The sequence below is a fragment of the Geotrypetes seraphini genome, chromosome 2 (genome assembly GCF_902459505.1).
Source record: "Geotrypetes seraphini chromosome 2, aGeoSer1.1, whole genome shotgun sequence".
NCBI lineage: Eukaryota > Metazoa > Chordata > Amphibia > Gymnophiona > Dermophiidae > Geotrypetes > Geotrypetes seraphini.
Genome location: NC_047085.1, coordinates 259,560,542 through 259,569,951, shown reverse-complemented (window position 1 = coordinate 259,569,951; position 9,410 = coordinate 259,560,542). Strand labels below are relative to the sequence as shown.

The 9,410-nt window shown below is 48.4% G+C and overlaps 1 non-coding gene and 1 pseudogene across 1 annotated transcript; both read left to right on the top strand.

Moving 5' to 3' along the window:
* LOC117356069 lies at positions 1-191 on the top strand. The gene has a single exon (XR_004538534.1). It is a non-coding gene; the product is annotated as a U2 spliceosomal RNA (small nuclear RNA).
* An 8,657-nt stretch (positions 192-8,848) lies between these two features.
* On the top strand, positions 8,849-8,972 carry LOC117356092 (annotated as a pseudogene).
* The last annotated feature ends 438 nt before the right edge of the window (positions 8,973-9,410 follow it).

The following is a 9,410-nucleotide window of genomic DNA, read 5'->3' as shown; positions in this document are numbered from 1 at the left end:
ATCGCTTCTCGGCCTTTTGGCTAAGATCAAGTGTAGTATCTGTTCTTATCAGTTTAATATCTGATATGTCCCTTATCTAGGGACGATATATTAAATTGATTTTTGGAACAGGGAGATGGAATAGGAGCTTGCTTCATCCACTCCACGCATCAACCTGGTATTGCAGTATCTCCAGGAATGGTGCACCTCCCTTTGGGGAAAATGTCATAGTTTAAAAGAAAGAGATAAAAGCATGGGGCACCTTTTTCTTATTTTCTTTGTAGTTCTCTGTACCCTTTGTGCTCTCACAGATCATCCACTGCATTTATCCTTCTTTCTCTTGCCTCCAAGGCCATTTTTCCTGTCCTCCTATATTCCACCCCCACCCACCCCTTCCTTCTCTCTGGGAATCCGCCCTGCGCCCAGCTTTCGCCATTCTGCATGGAGTCCTGCTGACCTGCTCATGATTTTATTACCATGCCCTCTTTAGCTTTCCTTCTGTTCAGGGTTGTAAAAGCAGGAAATTTCTTAATCCTACTTTAGCGTTTCAAGCAGCTTCTCATGATAAAGAATTTCAAACACTGCTGGTTCACAGCTTACTCCTACAAACATTTGTGGAACACAGCTGAAGACCTATCTTTTTTTTTTTTTTCCAAGCACTTGACTAATTAATTTATTCTATTCCCTGTAATCATGCTTACTTTTATGGCAAATATATTTTTATTGAGCAATCAAGAAAACAACAGGGTAACACAACAAAATGCAAAACCAGCTCAATAGAGTATGAAACGTACCCAAAAGAACCCTCTCCCCTCCAAACCCCAACCAAAACAACCCCCCTCCCACCCCCATCCACCCTCATTCCCACCCCTGGGTCCTCCTCCCAAATACATAGTAGCAAAAATTTAGAAAAGAAAGTAAAACACCAAGCTAAAGAAAAGGATAAGTACAAACAAGAAGCATCAATTAAGTATCCGGCTACGAGCCAGAGGGGTCAAAGTAGTCCAAAATGGTTCCCAAGTGATCTGGAAAAGGCGACCCTGGCGAGAAGACAAATCAGTCACATCCCGCCGCTCCCACATCAGAAGAGAAATCATGCGGCATCTCCAAAGGGAATAGTCCGGAGCTTCGGCCTCAAGCCATTTCAGAGCAATCAGGATAGACCACTTTAGGAAAGTTGCAACTCCTTTTGAACGTGGAAAGTAATGAGGAACAGTCCCAAACAAGAGTAAAGGTGAGCTGCGAATGGAGACATGCCAGAGATTCTCCACAAAAGCAAATATAGCAGTCCAAAAAAGCTGAACCTTAGGACAAGTCCAAAACATGTGTCCCAAGCTAACTTCCGGAGCCTGGCAACGAAGGCAGGCTGCGTTGAGACGGAAGTGAGATAAATAAGCCCTTTTAGGAGAAATATATAAACGAAAAATCAATTTAAAATGTTGCTCCCAAAAGGTAGTGTATTTACGAAAAGCAGGCAGGCGGCGGACAGCCTGAAGGAGTATGTCAGAGGGCAAATCAACAGCAAGATCACAAGACCAAGCATCTCGCAGCCGAGAATGGTCGAACAAAGGGCATTCATCTTTCAAGTGGCGATGATGGAACTTTAGGGGGACCGGTAGTTGGGAATCAATGGTAAAAGCCGTGGACAACGACTCTTGACAGGAGGCCTGCAAGGAGCTAGAGGGTAAGGAAGAAATGTAATGATGGAGTTGCATGTAAGCAAAATAGTCAGTAGGGGGGAGAGCAAATTCAGCTTGCAATTGAGCAAAGGATTTAGGAGTGCCATCATCATTAACCACGTGAAATATATATTGAATGCCCCTAGTTTCCCACCGAGCAAAACTCGGCCCATCAATCCCAGGCAAGAAAGAACCATTAAAACGAAGAGGCAGAAAGGGAGAGACAGAGGGAGGAAGAGAGTGAAATTTACAGACCCAACTCCAATCCTTCCGCAAGGGTCGATGTAGTAGTTTCACAGAAAGAGACTCAGGTGCAAGAGAAGGGATAGAATGAAGATAGGCACTAAAATGAGTAGAGTGAAAACAGGTAAGTTCCAAAGAAGTGTTAGTGAACGCTGAGGTACCCCTAAAGAGATCATTAATATGACGCATGCCACAACCAATCGTCAAATATCGGAGATTCAATAAACCCAAGCCACCTCTGTACCAGGGAGTCGCCGCCCGCCTATAAGACAAACGAGGTCTCTTCCCAGCCCAAAGAAATTTCTGGACCAGTCGCTCCAATCTGCGCTCGTCACGAGACGTCAAATAAAGGGGAAGGACCTGAAAAACATAAAGCCAACAGGGAACAAGAAGCATGTGCCCCTTGAACGCCTACTGAAGAAACTGTGGAGTCACGGGGTGGAAGGGGACGTGCACAGATGGATCAAAAATTGACTGGCGGGCAGGAAGCAGAGGGTAGGAGTAAAGGGGCACTACTCTGACTGGATAGGGGTCACAAGTGGTGTTCCGCAAGGGTCAGTGTGGGACCACTGCTGTTCAATATATTTATTAATGATCTAGAAATGGGGACGAAGTGCGAAGTTATCAAATTCGCGGATGACACAAAACTCTCCAGCAGGGTCAGAACTGTTGAGGAATGCATAGAACTGCAGAGCGACCTGAACAAACTGAGTGAGTGGGCAAAAAAAATGGCAGATGAGCTTCAATGTGGAGAAATGTAAGGTCTTGCACATAGGGAAGGGGAACTCCATGTACAGCTGTACGATGGGAGGGAGGGTACTCGGGGAAGGCAGCCAAGAAAAAGATCTGGGGGTATTGGTGGATAACACAATGAAGCCGGCGGCGCAATGTGCAGCGGCCTCAAAAAAAGCGAGCAGAATGTTGGGCATTATCAAAAAAGGTATCACTACCAGAACGAAGGAAGTTATCCTGCCACTGTATCGAGCAATGGTGCGCCCACATCTGGAATACTGCGTCCAATACTGGTCGCCATACCTCAAGAAGGACATGGCAATACTCGAGAGGGTCCAGAGGAGAGCAACGAGGATGATAAAGGGTATGGAGAACCTTTCATATGCCGAACGGTTAGACAGGCTGGGGCTCTTTACCCTGGAAAAGCGGAGACTGAGAGGGGACATGATAGAGACTTATAAAATCATGAAAGGCATAGAGAAGGTGGAGAGGGACAGATTCTTTAGACTAGCAGGGACAACTAAAACAAGAGGTCATTCAGAAAAACTGAGAGGAGATAGATTCATAACGAATGCAAGGAAGTTCTTCTTCACTCAACGGGTGGTGGACACCTGGAACGCGCTTCCCGGAGAGGTTATAAGACAGAGTACAATTCTGGGGTTCAAAGAGGGACTGGATGACTTCCTGGAAGCGAAGGGGATAACAGGGAACAGATAGAGGTTTACCTTACAGGATTTTGAACGAATAGGGTATGGACATTTTAGGTTAGGTAGGGAAAACTTTCAGGTCATGGACCTGGAGGGCCGCCGCGGGAGCGGACTGCCGGGCACGATGGACCCCTGGTCTGACCCGGCAGAGGCAATGCTTATGTTCTTATGTTATACAGGTGCACTCGACCCAGAAGCGAGAAAGGAAGAGGTTCCCAAAGGTGCAACTTATTCTGTAGAGCCTGAAACAACGGCGCCACATTTAGCTGGTACAAACTAGATAAGTCCAGCGGAATGGTAACCCCCAGGTACCGCAAAGCGGAATCAGCCCAGCGAAGAGGAAAAGCACCCCTCCACGAAGTTCGTAAATCTGGTGGAAAAGGTAAGGCTAAGGATTTATCTAAGTTGAGAGACAGCCCTGAATAAAAACCAAATTCAGAAATAAGGTCCAGGGCTGCTGGGAGAGAATCTTCAGGCCGGGTAAGAATCAAAAACATGTCATCCGCATACGCCAGAGTCTTAAGCTCGAAGTCGCCAACCGAGAGACCTCTGACCTCCGCGAACCCCCGCAGAGTACATAATAAGGGTTCCAAAGAAAGAAGGAACAGAAGGGGGGAAAGAGGGCAACCCTGACGGGTACCTCGAAGAATAGGGAAAGAGTCTGAACGGGTCCCATTGACAAGCAGGGAAGCGTGCGGATTGGAATAGAGTGAACGCACGGCATCCAGAAAGAAACCTCCGAGCCCCACATACTCCAAGGTACGAAACAAGAAAGACCAGTGAATGCTATCAAACGCCTTAGAAGCATCCAGGCTAACAAATAGAGTCGGAATTTGGCGAGATTGACACTGAGCAAGAGCAAGAAGTACCTTGCGGACATTGTGGACAGACTGGTGGCCCCGAACATAACCAACCTGATCCTCATGTATAAGCTGTGGTAAATGAGGAGCAAGACGATCAGCCAACATGCGTGCGAAGAGTTTGAGGTCTACATTTATTAAAGAAATGGGGCGATAAGACCTCGGCAAATCAGCTTCCTTACCCGGCTTCAAGAGCAAAGTAATAAGGGCCTCGTTCGCAAAGCGCAGAAAAGAACCACGGGCAGTAGCTGCATTAAAATACGCCAAGAAAGGTCCATAAAGAGTAGGAGAAAGGAGACGGTAAAAGTCACCCGAGAACCCATCCGGGACGGGAGCCCGATCAGAGCGGAGCGCTTTAATGGCAGACTCTAGTTCAACCGCCCGAAACGGACTATTAAGAGAGGAAATTACACCCGCCGACAAACGGGGCAGCCCAGAGGAGTGAAGATAGTCCGTCAACATCTCCAAGGAGGCGTCATCCGGAGCGTCATATAACCGATGAAAAAAGTCAAATAGGACCCCGGAGATCTCAGAAGTCCGGGACACCACCCCACCACTCCGGGTCCGTAAAGATAAAATCGGCTTCCTACCAGTCGCAGCTTTAACCAAACGGGCCATTAGGCGGCCGGGTTTGTTCCCATAGCGAAGAAAACGATGCTGATAAAAGGCTTTGCATTTTTGGGAACGAGAAAGGAGAAGCGAGTTCAAGGCCACCTGAGTAGACAGATAACAATCTCGAGTCTCCTGGGAAGGGTGGAGAGAAAAAGACCGCTTCGCCGAACGCAAGGCCCGTTCCAGAGTAACGATCCCTTGGTTAATACGCTTGTTACGAGCACACAGAAATGAAATGATATGACCCCGGATCACCGTCTTCCCAGCCTCCCAAAACAAAATAGGATCATCCATGTGGAAGAGTCATCCCATTGGGCCTGCAGAAAGGTACGAAATTCCGGATCCTGGGCAAGATAGAAGGGAAACCGCCATGACGACGTCCGGAGATACGTAGAGTCCAAGAAGACATCTACCCAAATCGGGGCGTGATCAGAAATAGACAAAGGGCCAATCTCAGCCAACTGAACAGAAGAAAACATAGAGGAAGACACAAAGATGTAATCCAAACGAAACCAAGTGCCATGGGCACGAGAAAGGTGAGTATAGTCACGAACTTCAGGGTGCAGGAGGCGCCAAGGGTCCACTACCGAAAGAGATTCACAAAAGTCTGAAAGAAGGTGACCCTTAGAACCCAAAGAAGAGATTCGAGATCCGGATTTATCCTGATCAGGATTCATAACCAAGTTAAAATCTCCCAGGAGAAGTAAAGGATCACCAGGAAAACGAGAACAAAGTTTGAGCAAGCGTTGCAAGAATGCCGATTCTCCAGAATTAGGGCCATAGACCACTAGAAAAAGATAGGAGCGACCTCCCAAGGTAAGCCGTAAGAGCAAGGATCGACCGTCAGTCGCCGTATCAAGAACTTGGACACCAATAGGCGAAGACTTGCGGACCAACATAGCAATGCCCCCATGACGGCCCGAAGAGGAGGCAAAGTACACTTCCCCCACCCAAGAACGGCGCAACTTAAGATGTTCTGCATCAGTCAATCTAGTTTCCTGTAGACAAGCAATATCTGACCGATATCGTTGCAGGGCAGCAATTATTTTGGATCTCTTGACAGGCGATGTGATCCCCCCAACATTCCAAGATGTAATTCTAAAAGGGGTACTCAAAGCAGAAAATCAGAAAAAAATGCAATAGAAGAAAAAGGAGAAGCAAAAGAAAACTACCCCAAGGGCCCCCCCCCCCCCAGAGTAGCAGTGACAACGTGATGAGAACAATTGATAAAGAGGTTGGACAATGGAACATATCAAAGAACTGAAACAAATGTACTGAAGGAGGACTCCCAACGCCCCCAAACCCACCCCCCCCACCCCCAACCCCCCCCCCCAACCACCCAAACCAATATCCCCAACACCAACAATCCCGTCCCATAGAAAGGAACGGAAAGAGAGCCACGTTAAGATGTGTCAGGGGCCCCCAGTCCCTCCACCTCACACACCCCTTGACAGCCCAATTCATCCACAACAAGTCCATTCATCCAGCAAACCACTCAAACAGGGGTATAAAGCTAAAAGAAACAAAGAAACAGAATGGCACAAGACCCAGGACTCCTCAGCACCAGCAGGCTGCAGAAAGCAGCACAACCCCCCAGGTCACTCACCCAACAAGACAGCCACAAGAGACAGGGATACCACCTAACCTCCCTTGCACACAAAAACAATGCAAACCCAGACGAAAAAATCCAACCCTATACCCACAAGCAAACCGAGATAGGCAAGGCACAGGAGGTGCAGGAAAACCAACAAAGCACCGCAGGGCCAGCTCCAACAAGAATAAGGAAAACACCGCTAGCCATGAGTCCTGAACAGTACGCTCCAGCCATGCCTCAAGGCTCAGAGCTCAGGGGGCCGAGGAAGAAGGCCCAGACTCTCCCGGCAAAGCGTCTATGTAGGCCTGAGCGGCCTCCGGCGAGGCATAGGTCTCCCACCCTTTAGGGGTCCAGATTTTCAACTGCGCCGGATACAGAAGTTGGAAGCGTTGTTTCCGATCAAACAGCTCCGAACACACTCGGGAGAAGCGACGGCGACGCTCCTGAAGCGCTGGTGAGTAGTCCTGAAATAGGCGCACCGGCGTCCCCTCATATAGAAGGGTATTCCGATGTTGGCGGTATTGTTTCATCAATTCAGCCTTGACAGCCGAGTGATGGACTTTAAATATGGTGACCCTAGCGCGATCCCGATCGTCGGAGCGCCGGCCCAGGCGGTGCGCTCTGTCGAGCTTCAGAGGACCCACTCCAGCCGGAAGGGGCAGCGCAGACTGGAGCCACGATTCCAGAACAGATAGGAGGCGAGATTCAGAAACCGTCTCCGGGAGGCCAACCAGACGGAGATTGTCCCTTCTCGAGCGATTCTCGAGATCCTCCAATTTGTCTGCCTGCCTCTGAAGTTGGGCTTTCAGGGACGCCATGTCTGCAGCAGAAGCAACGTGGGAGTCCCCGACCAACGAGACCCGATGTTCTAACTCTCCCGTGCGTCTGGTGGTTCCCCCCAAGAGGGATTCGAGCGACGTGAGCTGGGAGGAGAGCTGGTAAAAGCGGGAATCCAACGCCCGCACTACCGACGCTGACAATGCGGCAATATGGGCCTCCGATAAGGGGAGCACGGAACCCAAGTCTCCCGCCGCCGCCATCTTAGAATCAGGCCGCGCTGATCTCGTCTCCCGGTCTTTAGTGGAACGGCTGGATTTGGTGCTCATGACAGGGCTAGCGTGCTGGAGGAACCTGTCCACGCACCACCCCGAAGGTCAGGGGAAATGCGGGACCCGCAAAGATAAGTTAAATAGGCACAGAGGGACTCGGGGCCCCGGAGCACGAGCAAGTCACGTCTTACTCGGCCCAGCACATCACGTGACTCTCCATGCTTACTTTTATAATCTTTTGTAAACTATGTTGAACTTACGGTTACGCAGTTAACAAGCACAATGTTATGTTATGTTCCAGCTTCTGTCTCCCTGGATTGTCCAGCATTCATTCATTCATTTATTTATTTCCTTCCTTCCCCCTACCCCAGGTTATCTCCAGCATGTCTGTCCTTCATTCAGCACACATGCAATTTACTCCAGCATGACACTCCTTCTTCTCCCGATGGCCCTTGATCTTCAGAATGTTCAGAAGGCCCCGGAAACAGGATGTTCCGTTGTAAGTGGGGATCGACTCGCCACCAAAGCACCCCCAGAGCCTTTCCTCATGCCAACGGCACAGGACCCACACGGATCCCTCTCCCTGCTGCTGCTCCCATAGCGATGGCAGCCCCGACACAGCTCTCTCCCGGCATAAAGGTTAACTCTAGCGCACCCCTCCCCCCAAACCAAAGCAAGATCGCTCCCTGCACCACCACCCCCCTCCGCATCTCTTCACCGCTTCTCCTTCCAGATGGACCCGCCCACCTTCCGACCACGGCCGTCTCCCCCTTCCTTCACCCTCGCCCTTCGCTCTCAGAAGGCACGACGGTGCACTGCGCATGCGGAGGCACACAGTTTCAAGTGCGCATGCGCGCTAAGGGTTTTATTACTCATACAGCTCTTTTGTTTCTTATTTTATTTCTGGAAGTTTTGCCTTTCATCCTGCAAGATAAGTAGCTTGATCAAACTTAGAAAAATTGTACACTTAAATAATGTATTTTTTTGTGTGCCTGGCCTCTCTCACCTTTCCATTTGTCAGTAAACAAAGCACTAATGGATTTGTACAAATGTTTATCTTAAGGGACCAGTAGCTTTATCAATTTCTTCCACTGGTAGGTTGACTGTTTAAAAGAGCAACCCCCCCCCCCCCCCGCCCCAACTAAGTCTAAGATAAGTGACGTTATTTCAACTTGCTCTTCAGTTATGATTTATGGCATGAACCATTTTACATCAGGTTAAGGAAGAAAAGAAGTTAGAGTAGCAAGTATTCAACAGAATAAAACAATGAAGTACAGATTAATTAAAAAAAAATATATATATATTGCAGAAGCTGATTGAGAAAATATATGATAGGCTGTGACTGGACAGTAAGCTTCGGAGGAGTGTGTGGCGCAATGGTTGGATCTGATATGTCCCTTATCTAGGGATGATATATTAAATTGATTTTTGGAACAGGGAGATGGAATAGGAGCTTGCTTCATCCACTCCACGCATCAACCTGGTATTGCAGTATCTCCAGGAATGGTGCACCTCCCTTTGGGGAAAATGTCATAGTTTAAAAGAAAGAGATAAAAGCATGGGGCACCTTTTTCTTATTTTCTTTGTAGTTCTCTGTACCCTTTGTGCTCTCACAGATCATCCACTGCATTTATCCTTCTTTCTCTTGCCTCCAAGGCCATTTTTCCTGTCCTCCTATATTCCACCCCCACCCACCCCTTCCTTCTCTCTGGGAATCCGCCCTGCGCCCAGCTTTCGCCATTCTGCATGGAGTCCTGCTGACCTGCTCATGATTTTATTACCATGCCCTCTTTAGCTTTCCTTCTGTTCAGGGTTGTAAAAGCAGGAAATTTCTTAATCCTACTTTAGCGTTTCAAGCAGCTTCTCATGATAAAGAATTTCAAACACTGCTGGTTCACAGCTTACTCCTACAAACATTTGTGGAACACAGCTGAAGACCTATCTTTTTTTTTTTT